Source organism: Artemia franciscana, chromosome 7 (genome assembly GCF_032884065.1).
Source record: "Artemia franciscana chromosome 7, ASM3288406v1, whole genome shotgun sequence".
Lineage (NCBI taxonomy): Eukaryota > Metazoa > Arthropoda > Branchiopoda > Anostraca > Artemiidae > Artemia > Artemia franciscana.
In genome coordinates this window covers 61329207-61344977 of record NC_088869.1, presented here as the reverse complement: position 1 = coordinate 61344977, position 15771 = coordinate 61329207, and the positions used below count along the sequence as shown (strand labels likewise).

The 15771-nt window shown below is 35.4% G+C and overlaps 1 protein-coding gene across 2 annotated transcripts in view; it reads left to right on the top strand.

Moving 5' to 3' along the window:
* LOC136029566 (protein C-ets-1-like) overlaps window positions 1-15771 on the top strand; it is a 148012-nt gene that overhangs the window by 76607 nt on the left and 55634 nt on the right. The gene's annotated exons all lie outside the window — the stretch shown is intronic.

Below are 15771 nucleotides of genomic sequence, written 5' to 3'. Positions count from 1 at the left end.
TGAAAATTTTTAGATAAAAATCAAAACAGAGTGTCCATAGTACATTTTTAGCATTTCGTTAATATTAAGCCTTTATGTAAGTTTTCTACTCTGATGTGAAAAAGAAGCGAACCGTATGCGGCACCTATGCAGCAGAATTTTTTCAATCATATGGTGTTTACTTTCAGAAATATTGTTAAAAATATTGTTTTACATCTAAAAATGCTGTTGTATGTCCAAAAATATTGTTGTTTGTCTGGTTTGCACTGACAGGATTGTTGTACTGAAAATAGTGTTGTACGTCCGGTTTCGGCATTTCGTTAATATTACAGCATTTCGTTAATACTAAATTTTTATGTAAGTTTTCTACTCTGATGTGAAAAAGAAGCGAACCGTATGCGGCACCCATGCGGCAGAATTTTTCAATCAGATGGTGTTGACTTTCAGAAATATTGTTAAAAATATTGTTTTACATCTAAAAATGCTGTTGTATGTCCAAAAATATTGTTGTTTGTCTGGTTTGCACTGACAGGATTGTTGTACTGAAAATAGTGTTGTACGTCCGGTTTGCAATAACAGTATTGTTGTGCTGATAAAATTGCTATACTTAAGTCCAAAAATGTATTTGTACGTCCAAAATTACTGTTGTACGTCCAGTTTGAGTTGATAGCTTGGTTATACTGACAGTTTTAACTGTCAGAAATATTGTACGTCCAGTCGATTTTGTTAGAAGGCTCATCACCACACTCGTTCTTTCAATCATCTTTCAAGTTGTCACTTAAAATGATGAGATTCTTTTGTCTGGCAATAAAAATTTTCATTCTGCCAATTTGTTTCAATCAAAATTCTTTTCCTAATCTTTGTTTTGTCGCGTGTTTCCATTTCTTTCTCACAAGGGATGAACAAGGGGCAGGGGGTGCTCCGGAAATAGTTGGCTTGCCCCTCTTTTCTAAAGGGGTCATTCTGTTAATGTGGGAACAAGAGACGGTTTGATAATCCTCGAGTTTCGATGCTATTTCCATGTCTCCGAGAAATGTTGATATTTCACTCGGAAGTGAGTAATACCTGAAAATCAAATTCTCTATTACCAGATGTGAATGTAAGAGAAAGAATATATTAAGTAAAATTGGACATAGTTACGCAAAAGGCAACCAATTCATTGTTAAAATAGTCGAACAACAACTGTTAAGGTATTTTTTAGGCCGATTTTTTGGCCGATTTTTGAAAAACCGTGGAAGATATTTTTTAAAATCATGAGTTAAGCACACCAACAATGTCCCGTTTGGCACCTTAAAAAGACTTGTAAAAAAAAAAAAAAATTATTTTCATATGATTAATTTTCCCTTGGCTTATATAGTGCTATTAATTTTTTTCTTATATAATTATAAATGTTGTGATACATTGCAGTTTGATGAAGCTTATTTAATGAACTCTCTTTCCTTGTTTTTTTTTGTATATATATTATTATTTTTCTCCATTTTTATGAAGCAAATGCTTTAAATGTTAAATGTTTAATGTTATGAGATCTGTTTCATGCAGAGGCGCCATTGGGGGGGGGTGTGGGGTCAGGGGGGGGGGGGCAAATGCCCACCCCAGATTTTTCAGGGGGGCTCAAGCTTCCACCACAAAGGGCCCTTTGCCGGCCATAATAAACCATTATATCCAACATAATCCAATCTGTCCACTGATTTGAAATTACTGCACGCCTATTAACCAAAGAGCGTAATTACTTGACGACCCTTGGGGTAATTACGCTAGTTGCTATTAATTATTGTAAACTTTGAAAGTAGGTAAGATTCATAATAAAATTCTCGAGTTCTGTCAAATGCCCATTTCCTAGATGATTACGCGACACGAAGTGAGTCGGGGGGAGGCCAAGATGTAGTTTATGCCCACCCCAAGATTTGGTCCAATTGGCGCCTCTGGTTTCATAATCCCCCTCCTACAGGCTATAGAGCCTTTGTGGGGATTTGTAGATTGTTGTGAAATTATTGTACTGATATATGGAAAATAAATCTATCTATCTACATAGTTTAGCTCAGGACCAATAGTTTTATACTAATGCTCCTACTGCTACTACTACTAATGACAAGTAATCGCAGCGCCAAGCCGCCTGATGACACCCTCTCTTTTCCGTCCAGTTCATTGAGATATTAACTGTTTACTGTCTCTTGTAAATTTCCCATTTATCTTTATCCTTTCTTTTGACTTCTTCCTACCTTATTTGAAACCTTTCTTCGAAAATAGGTCTAGAAAGTTGGACATAAAAATAACTTAGTATAGCTTATTCCTTTATATGAGTAAATGATTGTTCAGTGAGTATCTAAACCTATCCTTAGAAAATTTATCCTTAGAAAATCCACAGCCAGTTTTTCGATCCGTCAAACCGTGATAGCTCTGAACCTCATACAATATATTCATATCCAATATGTGGAGATGGTGACGGTAATTTAACAGTAACGTTGCAATGACAATATTGTTTTACGTCCAAAAATACTGTTGTACATCTGGTCTGCACTGACAAGATTGTTATACTGACAATATTGTTGTACATCCTATTTGTAATGACATTATTGTTGTACTGATAATATTGTTGAATGTCCAAAAATATTGTTCTGCGTCCAAAATTATTGTTGTACGTCCAGTTTGAGTTGACAGTTTGGCTGTACTGACAGTTTTAAACTGTCAGAGATATTGCCATCAAAGTGTCACAACATTTATAATTATATATGAAAAATTGAATAGCACTATATAAGTCAAGAAAAAATTAAACGTATGAGAATAAAAAATTTTTACAAGTCTTTTCAATGTGTCAAACGAGAAATTGTCGATGTACTTTATTCATGATTTTCAAAAATAAAGTTACCACGGTTTTTTCAAAAATCGGCCAAAAAATAGGTCATTGGGGTACCACAACAGTTGTTGCTCGGTTATTTTAAAAATGAATTGGTTGCCTTTTTTTGCAATGAGTTAAGTGAATTGATAGGAATGGATGGGTGGATATTAAATTGTGATTTTTTTTTTTGGGGGGGGAGGTAAAGCTGGGAAAGTTGGCTGGCTCTGGTATGGCTATTACCTCGTAAGTTAGACATATTACTAGTGAGGACTGAATTTTATAGTCTAAACGTAGAGAAGTGAGGACTTTCTTCCCCAATTTTGCATAAAATAGGGCCCCGATTACGTCTAGGCTATTAGTTGTCATTCAGTTCCGAGTGATAAAGACCACACACAACCTTTCGTGGTTTTTCATGAACATTCAAAGTGAATTAAGTCACTTTGATATATTCAGAGGCACGATGTATAGCTAACTTATTGTTTAGCATTATGCTACATTAAATTTTATGAGAATTAGGTGAAAATAAAGAAGATAATTAAAATATGTTCTTTCAGAATAATTGTTTAAAATAGTTTATGCTAGCAGCTTTAATAGTTTAAATAGTGACTTTTCTTTTGCGGGTGGTCAATATCAAGGACACAATAAACCTACCTGTTGACGCTTTTTTTCCACCGACAGGAAAAAGAAAAACAGGAACAGGAAAAAGTTCGCGCTCAACTTTGCTGAATATCTATCTCCGCAAAGGAGGACGGATTGGGAAAGATCAGCAATTCTACTAGTATGGGTCTTGTGCATCAAAAATCACATTTTAACCCAGAATTCTTGAATTGTGAGGAGGTAGGGGTGGATCCAGGGGACTGGGGATGCCCCTCTGGAAAAAGTAGCTTTTTTTCAATGGAAAATTATAAAAAAAAATTCCCACAGGTCGATTGCGGAAAATACATGCTGTTCCCCTTTCCTAAATTTTCGTGATTGGATGCTACTTTAAATTTATTGGTGTGGTGGAAAGTGTGCCAAGCGTTGCGGAAAGTGGGTCAAGCGTGGCGGAACTGAGCGACACACTTGGAGTTCTGAGATGTACACCGGGTGGTGGAAAGTGGGTGTCCCCTGGGAGCACGACTAGATTTTTTTCAGGCACATTTTATCAGCGTTAAAATGTATGTAATAATTCCTCTATTCGTCATAATGATGACGAATAGAGGATTTATTTGCTAGTTTATTTGCTAAAATAAACAGTAAATGATCAAAATAACTTTGAGTCTTCTGCAAGTACAGAACAACCATTTTATACATGAGATTAACCAGTCTGTTTTCGAGGGGTTGCACAATTTCAGGAATCACTTACATCAAGTGGCGCGTGTCGAGCGTGGCGGAACTTTTGCGGTACATTCTGAGATGCACCCCAGAAGTGGAAAATGGGTGCCCCTCTCTTATTTTAATGTATTTAATTTTCATTTGGGAACATATTTAATCAGAAACGTTACAAATGAGTTAGTTTAAAGAGAAAAAGAGGGCGACTCTCCGTAGTTGTGTGATAAAAAAGATGGCGCTTTTATTTCATAGGTTTCTATCCGTTTGTAAGCCAATCACATTTTTCATCATTTCTGAAGAGACAAACAACTCGCCTTTTAACACCCTGGGTATTTTCAAAACCTCCCTTTGCGAGGCTTTGAGCAAAGGGTGAGGTAGAAATTGAGGTGATTAAAAATAACCAAAAGCAAAGTTCCGCCTAATTTGTTTTTCTCTACGAAAACTTTAGCCATTAAAAAGAGCAAAAGGCAGAGCTTGTCCGTGTGGGAGGTAGAGAAAATAAATCGCTGAGAGAGAAAAGTAAAATATAACTTTGCCACCGATATCACATAATCAATAAATATATAATAACAAATATTATTCTTTATCTCCGGAAACTGTTTAACATATTGCTGTATGTTTGTATTTTTATAATACTTTCCAGAAACCCGTATTTCACCTTACCGTGGACTTATTCCAGGAAAAGAACAATAAAACTAGGGTTGAAAAAAGGTCTAAGCAAGGTAGTAGTGGCACAACATAGGGAGCAGTTTAGGGTAAATTCACCCCGATGAGTTTTTATGCCATCAAATGACCTCAGCAAAAAAAAAAATGATTTTTAATATCTTACCCTTTGCGCGTTGCGGTTTCGCATGGTAGATCACAAGGCTCAACCACAGGAAGTGGCTTAATAGGTTACAATACTTCAAAAACATTTTTTTTTGTACTCGTGTGTCCCTTTTGTTTATCTTGCACGGCAATAAAATTTGTTTCTTTCCAGTTCGAACGGAAACGTCCATTTCCGATGAGAAAGTAATGCACTATTCATAAAATGCTTCGTTGTGTCAGGAAAATAACAAAAGTAAATACTCAGTATAGAAATAAAGGATTTATCCCATGGGTGAATTGTTTAATGATGTGGCCATGATGATTTTTCTTTTATGGTCCACATGATATGTTGCATGTTGTTGCGCCCAATTGGTCGAAATGCGAATAGTAGGCTACCCTCAAATGGTAATGAGGTTTCCAAAATCATGTTTTACCTTATCTCTCCGAATTTATTCTCTTCATGTGTCTGTATGCGATGAAAGTGATAAAAAATAATATGAAAACTACAGGGTCGTATCCAGGATTGTTGTTTGGGGGGGGGGGGTACGAAAAACTTTAAAAACATATCAAAAATATGTTTTATGCAATTTTATTACATTTTTACGAGTCGTATAAACATTTTTTGGGAAGGGGGTTTCGAACTCTCTAAACCCTTCCCTGCATACGGCCTTGGAAAATTAATATTTGTATTGTCAGGGGTCCAAATTAGTTTTTGTTGTATATCTTAATGTAATTAAAAGAGGAAGGCATTTGTTTTTCAGTATAACATTTTGTATTGATTAAAAGAAATCGGTTAATTGCAGAAATAAGTTGGATTGTGGGTAGTTTTTGTAGACTTCATTTTTTAAAACACCGTTTCATGTCATCTTAAAGCCTATCCTATTGAAACCTCTCTGGATTTAATGCTACCTACCTGATATTGTGTAACTACAATGAAAACCTTACCAGGCTCTGTTTTTTGTCTGTAACCCTTAATTAAACCAGTTCCCTAATACCGTTCTAGCTATCGAAGGATTGGCTTTAAGACAAGCAGGATCACTTATCTTAACTTTTCCTCTGTTAGGAGGATTGATCCTTGGAAAATTCCTGGTTTTTTATATAATCCAAATTATTCAACAGACATAAATTATTTAAAATTGGAATTTGTCTTTGAAGAAAATTGTTAATGGATCGATGATAAGACAATTCAGAAAATAATTGGCCAGTCTATACGCCTATGTCTCAGGGAATTGTTTATAGGAAGTTTTACTAGTTGGCAATTCTGTTTCCGCGAGCTAACAGAAAATTGTAAGTAAAAATAGGGACGGGAAACGCTCTTATACCGACAAAACATTTCTTCCCCATGTTATGTTTTTGATGCTCAAATAGTTTGTAGGGTTTATTTAAAAATAGACCACAAAAGCAGGCATATGCGCAAGGGGGATCTCGAGCCACATTGAAATTCAAATTCCTTCTATTTTCTGAGTACTCCGTATTCAAATTAAATTAATTTCACTGTTGGACCACCTAAAAAAAGTCTCCCGTGTGCGCAGGGCCGCATGCAGGATCTTTTTTGTTTTTAGGGGGGTAAAAACGCATCAAAAACTTGTTGATATGTATTTTTGTCACGTTTTTACGATTTGGACTAACATTTTTTTTTGGGGGGGGGGTTCAAACCCTCTTCCTGGATACGACCTTGCGTACGTCCCTATGCGAACATATATTATGAGTATACTTATAGTCTATGAAAGATCGGTTTCAAAATAGTTAATTGATTTTAAAATAAATTAAGAATATAAAGGAATTGTGTCTCCTATTATGACGCCTTTTAATTTACTGACGTAATTGCCAAAAATGGGAATGTAACCTATCAGCTAAAGAAAAAACACAACCAACACCTCATCATTAAAATAGATGATTATTATCTTCATTCATTTTCCGGAAATTATTTTTCCGCCCGTGTGAACAGAAGAAGTATTTAACCCTCTTTGTTTCCGGTGACAATGTGTTTCCAGAAGGGTGTGTACATATAACACAATAGCGCGAAGTGGTAGTGGAAACAGGTTGAAAGTTGAAAAATTGATTCAGTTAAAATCAACCCGAGTTGAATCATTATAGAATACTTGAAGATTGGTTGGCTAAAACTGAAGAATATGCTGATTGGCTAATACTTTGGAACATATAACTAAGAACAAAGGCAACATAGAAAATAAAAAAAACAAAATATGGTTAAACAAAAAGTAAAAGTTGAAACGAAATTTTGGAAAATTGATTTAGCTAAGATTAACACAAATTGAATAATAATCGAGGACTTGACGACGTGTCGGCTAAAAGTGAATAATTGCTTGACTAAAACAAAAGTGTATAACTAAGAACAAAGACAATATAGAAAAAAAGAAATCTGGTTTAAAAGTAAAAGTTTAAGCAAGAGTCCGGAAAATAAAGATTTGCTGGCTAAAATTCAAGAATATATAACAAAGACAATGTAGAAAATAGAAAAAAATAGTTCAAAGGTAATGGTAGGAATTTAAAAAGGAAGCTAAAAATTTAATATAGTCAAAATTTTTCTAAGTTTTCATAATAGAGTACTCAAATATTTATAGGCTAAAACCTAAGAGTATATAACAAAGAACAAAGACCAAATAGGAAACAGAAAAATAGCCGTAATATATCTGAAAAGTAAAAAGTAAAGCTAAAAGTTTGAAACGAAAGCTGAAAACTTGATTTATTTGCTATAAACTTAATTTAAATCGTAGTAGAAGACTTGAAGAAGTTTGGAGTGATGTTCCCTTGGTTCTTGCTTCTTTACCATTTGGGGTTTCTGGTATTCTATCATAGAAGCCATTTTTCAAAAAAGCACAAACACAAATAAAAGGATTATATGTTATATATACTAATAAGAAACTTTTTATATATTAAAAGCAGACTTATTATATTTTAGATATTAGAGATTATGGAGGAATCGGGAGAAAAAAAACTTGTGCAATCAAGCTCGGAGGCTGCTCCCCGTTTTCTGCATGGCTGCTCCCCCTTCTCTGCCTTGTCGAATCCCGCTATTGTTACTCTGTTATTATGAATTAAGTCAAGAGTCTAAAATTATTGGCATTAAGAAAAAATATCGGTTATTACAAGAGTGTCTATTATCAAGAACGTGTATAGGCAGGAAGGGGGGGGGCTATCTCATCCAAAATTTCGCAAACAACCTATAACTCCCATGTAACTTTTGTCTTTTTGCGTTTTCTCGTATTCGTATAGCTTACTCGAAATAAATTTCTTCTAACGTTTCTGCACGATTGCGTCTGATGTAGGCTACAAATCTAGGACTAATTGAATTGTTGTTTGCCTGCTTAAAAGCCCTAAATTCCCATCACGCACCTCTCCACTTTTAAGTAATTTTTTTTTTGTATAACTGAATGTAAGGAGCGACATTAAAACTTAAAACGAACAGAAATTATTCGGTATATGAAAGGACTGTCCCCTCCTCAACGCCTCGCTCTTTGTGCTAAAATTTTTTATTGTTTTAAAAAGTAGAGATGTGAGAAAGAGTCAAGCTTTAGCGTAAAGAGTGAGGCGTTGAGGAGGGGACAGCCCCTTTCATATACGAACTAGTTTCTGTTCGTTTAAGTTTTGACTACTCTCTTTGCTTTCAGTTAAAAAAAAACTTTTTTTATTTAATTTCTAAACGTCTTTGAACTAATGCAGGTCTTTGAACTTTATGCTCGCCATACACGAATAATTAAAACAAAATCTGCATATTAATTTTACTGTTTTGCTAAATGGCTTTTTCAAAATTTTGCTTGAACGATTTTGAGAAAAAGGGGTGAGGGTGGGGGCCTAGTTGTCCTCCAATATTTTTGGTCACTTAAAAAGGCCACTAGAACTTTTAATTTTATTTACGAGCGTTTTTATTAGTAATTGGCTACATATACTTAACTTATGAATTAACATACGTAACGAACTTCTATATTCGTATAATTTTATTACGTATAATAGGGGGTTCGCCCCCTCGTATTTACCTCGTTCTTTACGCTATAGTTCAAATTTTGTTCCAATTCTTTAAGAACGATCTCTGAATCCCAAAAGGGTTTATTTAGAGAAAATAGCTCTTATGGAAGTACTAAAAAAAACTTTAGCGCAACGACCGAGGCATTTATGAGAGGCAAACCCTCTCATATATGTAGTAATTTCTGATTGTTTTCTAAATAATGCTGGGAAATCCGGCGCCCTCTTCATGGAAAATTCCCTTCCCCATGAAAAATTCCTCCATGGAAAGATCCTTACGCGTAATGTTCTCCAACGAACCTCCCCTCCCACCTCAAAAATTCCCCCTGAAATTGTCTCTATGCTTCCCAATAACCAATACTATATGTAAGCAATGGTCGGAGTTCACAACTTGTAGCCCTTCTCCCGGGGACTGTGGGGGCTTAAGTCAGCCTGAAATACATAGCTATTAGACTTGTCGACTATGCTTAACGAAATCGCTATATCAAAATTTTTATCGGGTGAATTTGGGAAAAAATGAGCGTGGGAGGGGGCCTAGTTGCCTTCCAATTTTTTTGGTCACTTAAAATGTGCACCAGAACTCTTAATTTTCGTTTAAATGAGGTCTCTCGCAATATTCTAGGACTACTGAGTCAATACTCTCACCTCTGAAAAAAACAACAAATAATTACGCATTCGTCATCTTTTTTCTGGCAAAAATACAAAATTCCACACTTTTGCACAAATAAGCTTGAAACCACTGAATTAGGGTTCTCTGATACACTACATCTGATGATGTGCTTTTCATTAAGATTCTATGACTATTAGGGATTGTTTACCCTATTTTCTAAAATAAGGCAAATATTCTCAGGCTCGTAATTTGTTATGAATAAGACTAAACTTGACAAAACTTAAATTTTTGAACTCAACATAAAATCCGATTCATTTGATGTATCTATTTGTATCAAAATTCCTTTTTTTAGAGTTTCGGTCATTACTGAGCCGAGTGCTCCTTACTTACAGTTAGTTACCACGAACTGTTTGACATTTCTAGGTAAATTCTAGCACTAGTAAATTTCGACCTTCGAGGTCGGTGTCATGTGTCAACTGTCAGTAACAGCCAACTTTAGTCTTGCGTAGATTTTACTCTTTACTTCAATTAGAAAAATATAGAAGGAATTTATAGAAAAAATTATAGAAGGGGTTCTGAGAATTATGAGAAAATTGCTTCATAAATATGATAATTATGAAGGAATTATGAGAAAAGCTGCGAGGATCTCGAAATTTGCTGGGGTCGGTGTACTGAACTGAACCTTAATTTGGGAATTCTTCAAATATAGCAAATTGTGAAAAAAAAAATTCATGTATGCGAGCTGTATATTCCACTTTATGTATTGAAATAACTTTCGTAGGGTGCACAAGATTAAGACGAATATCATCCTTTATCGACAATTAATGTAGGTACTCTTAAAACATAGAAAACTGTGAAAAAATTCATATAAACGAACTGTGTCTTCCGCTTTATGTACTGAGAGGGCTACCGTGGGTTTGCAAGAGGAGATGATCTTCACTCTGAATAGCTGTTTAGTTACAAAGAAACAGAGACAAAGTATGCAATTTCGTCACAGTACCTAATTCAAATGAAGTTCACTTCATGGGGGAGGCAAAATAGGCATTAAAGTGTAACCAAGTCTCCCTCCACCCAACATCCGTTTCCGGCACGAGAAAACAATGAATAATTATAGTGACATATTGTTTGGCCAGTAAGAGACCGACTGTTACAAGCTTTTGCCCAATAACACGGCAGACTTTAATTTGACGTATTTGATAGCCGTGATTGTTGGTTTGATTATAATTTGTTGTTGGTGCTGTGGGAAACCTTGCTTCCGATTGCAAGTTGTCTACTAATGGGTTTGTATTCCGACAGGTTGCTGGGTTTGTTTTCATACACTGATGGAGGTCTCCGAGAGAAGTAATAGCTTTTCGTAGAAATGGAAGGGAGACAAGCTCGTGCCTCACCATCCTCATGTGGAGATCTCTCATGGTATTTGTCAGTTATTTGAAACACACCCAAGAAGTCAAGTTAGGTTAATTTTAATGAAATGTAACAAACCATAATGATAAAATACTACTTTAGAAACAAAATTATGGAAACTTACCCTCTAAACACATATATATCAAATATTTAATTGAAATAGAGCTACATCGTAGTTTTACTCACTCAAAATAAGCAAATCATAACCAATTCCATACAGGCAAACCGGTTATTGTCGGATAATTCTTGAATGTTTCGAATAACCGACAAGTAGCCTCTCTCGTTTTTTCTATATTTTTATTAGTTTCTTCATTTCAGTAAAGTTTTCGGTATGAGAACTGTAGGATTTTTCGGATAGACTCAGAGGATCACAAGATTTTACACACTTCTCAGTCTGAAAGAAGGCAATTTACAATTTTATATATTTGACATGCTAAAATGAACAACGCTATTGTATCTCTAGCACTTTGAATGTGTTCGAGGAAATCCAACAGAACGCTATAGGATTTGTGTTTTGATATATATGAACCCCTTTTCAATACATAAATTATAGGGCATGGGTTCTCGTTTTTTCTCTTTATTTTTATTAGTTTCAACTAAAATCTGGACAATGAGATGATTTTATTAATTGGAGCAATAAGCACAAGGTGTCTGCATATATGACCTGAATTTAGTTCCCACACAAATCTACTCCTTTGAATCTCAATCCATATAATTGATCCTCTACCCAGACCCAAAGCGACCCTACTTCTTTTCATCCAATTATTCATTGAAATTCGATAGAATTGAACTTGATCCTTCGCGAAACAGTGAACTCTTGTGCTTACCTGATCCATATTGACGTCGGCGAATTTGCGAGTTAAAAATGAGTTGACAACGATGTTAACAGACTTTACGCCTACCATGACATCTAATTCCTTAGGGTAGATGCAAAATTTAAGTAGAACTCATGGCCTACTTTTTTCAACATACTTTGGCAATTTTAATCCTTATCTGACCTATTACTAAAAGGGAAAAATGTATAAATTAGATTTATGAAATCAACCCCAACTTTGATTATGCTGAATAGTTCATATAAGGGCTGTTTCCAGGCAGTTTGCCTGAGCAGGACCCCCCCCCCCCCCGCCCAATATTTTTCTGACTCGTAAAGTCTTATTAAAAATCAAGGTAAAAACTGTCTCTCCCCAAAAAATTAAAAATGTTTTTCTGAATCGTAAACTTATCTTAAAAATGCTGGTAAAAAAACAACCTTATTTGAGGCCGTTAGACAATTTTACAGGAAGTAAACCACTACTTCTTCATTTTTTGGGTACCCCCTCCCAGTGGAAAACAAGTGACGGGTGACATAATACATTTGAATTATATGATTTGGGCCGAATGTTGGCATATTAGGGGAAGGATTATTTGGACAGCGTGAAGTTAGAAAACAACTCTTACTTCATAATGTGCAGTATAATTGTAGCTAACACATTGTGCATGCAGACCCGTTATACTTTACCTCTCTCCCCAATGTGCAAATATATAACCCAAATTTGTTTCCAAAGTACTGTTTTTCATCATGTTTTGGTATTTTTCATTAGGATTACCCTAATTTCACTTCTTGAGTTTTTGCGGTATAATACATAAGTACCCTCTCTCCCCAGAGAAAACATCTTTAGTCACCCTCACCACCTCCCCTCAACCCAAATTCTGGATTCGAAACTAGTTCTTATAGATGTAGATTTTGTTGCACATATGTGGGGGGACATGCATGTTCTTAAGTTAAAATGAAAACGTTCCCCACTTTCGAGTAAAAAGCCCTTGAAAAATAATGTCCTTAATGTAAAAATAAATACTATGACACAATTGCAGCTCTAGTTTTTGTAAGGTGTCATTCCTGTTCTGGCTTTTTTTTCAAAACCATAAGCTATGCATCTTAAATCAATAAACATGCCATATGTTTTATAGCCTGTGACTTTTTTAAAAGTCACAAAGATACAGGCGATGCCTTTTTCATTCCCAAATTCAAATGGAAGCAAAAACACAACCGTTATTCATAGTTAACGCCCCCTCTCAATTATAAACTTGGTCTATATCTGCTTCGCTACTTAACTTCAACGTTTACTATCTTAAGCATGGGTGTACATCTGTTAGCGACATTTGGTCGATGTACAGGAGCAAACACCTGGTCAGAAAAGGTGCTAGTCTTCCCTGATGTGTAACCCCTTTGGCCATTTCGTTTTTCCGAAAGTCTCATGCTGTTATATTTTGTACTTAAATAGTTTTTAATCGTCTTCTTGGGGTCATTCGACAATCCTATATCATTTGCCTTGTTTGATTCACATAAGCTTTAATTGGCTGCCTTTTTAACTTGTTTATTAGGCGAGCCATTTCATCCACCTCTTACTTTATGTGTAATAAAAAAAAGGCCTAATATTATTCAGTACGTAAGCATTACTATCTCGGTAATTTCGCAAACTCTGAACTTGTCACAAAGCGAGCTCTTTGTGATATCAGTGAAAGATATCTGATCGGGCAATGTCTTGTATCAGTGTGGAAGAATAAGCCATATATTGTATTCTTGACATACGCAACGTTCTGTTTCGGAGGGGTAGCTGTATAACTTCAAAAAAAACGCAAAAATAGAGAAATTAAGTGGTAAACATAAGAAAATACAAGAACAATTGCAAAATTCGTTATTTTACGATTTGGGCACTAGTTAAGCATTTTGAAGGATTTGACGAGCAATTTACATACCAAGAGAAGGATGCTTTCAACCTGGCACTCTGACTTGTTTAGATTTTCACGATTCCGCCATAAATGTTCCGTAATTTTCATTGCTTTTCGTTGTTTTTTTTTTTTTTCATTGCCTTTCTTGACATACGCAACGTTTTGTTTCGGAGGGGAAGCGATATAACTTCAAAAAGTGCAAAAATAGAGAAACTATATGGTAAACATAAGAAAATATAAGAACAATTGCAAAATTCGTTACTTTACGATTTAGGCAACAGTTGAGAATTTTGTGGGAGCAATTAACATGCAGATAGAAGGATGCTTCCAACCCGGCACTGCGATATGTCTAGATTTTCACGATTCCGCCATAAATGTTCTCGAATTTTTATTGCCTTTCGTTGTTTTTCAAAACTTTCTGGTGCTGAATTTGAAGGCCCCTTACTGCATAAGTGCCGAAGGCGAGTTTAGTCTTGTTTATTGTGTAATTTAAATTATAATATAAATTAATCTCTTGCTAATTTGTTCCTTATAATAAAAAATACAATTCTTAGGTGGGGTTCTTGGCCTCCACTTTACTGGCAAAGGGGCCCCTGAGAAAAAAGACGTTGTGGGCCGCCCATTTAGGGAACCAATAATAACAAAAACGAGTAGCAATAAAATAAAATGTTGGCACCCTTTGAGTACCTACTGTTAACAAAAACTCATCAGAGTGGGTAACTGACAATGGAACAGACGGTAGGCGCATGTCTGATGTGAGGCCTCTTATAAGACGATGTATATCTAATTGCCGATTTAGCGATTTAGGTCTTCTATCTAATCAGTGTTAATCTAAGTAGCAGATGGCCAGGACACGCGCATAGAATCAGTTTTAGGCCTTACTCATTATCATCTGACAGTAGATAGCACTTATAATAAGTTATATGATTTAAAATGGCAAGCGAAAGCTTAACAGTTTCTAGCATTCTGAGGATGATGATGCTCCTCATGATGCCAACCTGGTCACTTGGCTTTGCCTTAAATAATAAGTTGAATGTCCTAAGGACAGCCACAATTACTTGTTTAGCTTCTGAGTGCTATTGGCTTATCTCAGTTGCTTGTAGACTACCAATAGTATAGACGTATTAATTTATAACAGACTACATACAGATTGTGTTTTCACGAGCTCCATGGGGTCTCTCCTTCAATGCTGCTAACGATAGTCTCCTAAGGGCTCTTTCAAAACTACTTCACTGAGGTTTAGTACAGATCTGAGATGTTATACGATTTAGATATATGACAGCTGAATGGTGACTGCATGTTAATGTGCATTGTTATTCTCTCTCTTTTTGTATTGTTATTCTCTCTCATGCTGACTCTTTTTCTGCGTTGCGCAGGTACCGATCTCCTGATTCACTGCCTTCGACCGAGAGTGCAATGCGTGGTTGGGAGCAAATCATCCGACGCTTCCCGTGTTTTCTCCCAGATTTCTCCGGGTAGGCTACCCATTTAGAGCTAGGTCAACTCTGGCTGAGCTTACAAGGTCACACCATTGACCCCCGTTCCAAACCAAATAACCGGCGGCATATTATTAAATATGATTTTTTAATTTAACATTATTATTTCATTTTATTACCTTATTTAATAATATTATTAAATTCAAATTTTATATTATTTAATACGGTTTAAGGTAGAAAATCTATGATCATAATTAAATGTTAAGACTGATTTTTTAAACTACTGATGCTTTAAAAAGGAAACAAACGATCAATTTTCAGAACTATTGGCAACAGTAAAAAATATTCTGATTGTATTTTCGAATTCAGCATAAAAAATGTATTATAAAAACTTCTTGTGTTCAGAACCCTTAAAAAAAAGTATAAAATAAGTAAAAGGAAAGTATGCCTAAAAGTTCCTTATCCTTCTGACAGGTACGTACGCTTGTGGGGGGGGGGGGGGTCAGGCATCCACCAAAATTCTCTGGGTTTTCTAATTATCCGAATTATTATTCTATATTTCTCATGTAACTAGTCTTTTCCTTGTTCGGTAGTACTCCCCCTCCACCCCAGATAAATCCCTGCGTATCTGCCTGCTTTTTATTACATTGCTGTTGTGCGATAACGATGCTTAGAGTTTTTTTTTCTTTTTTTACGAT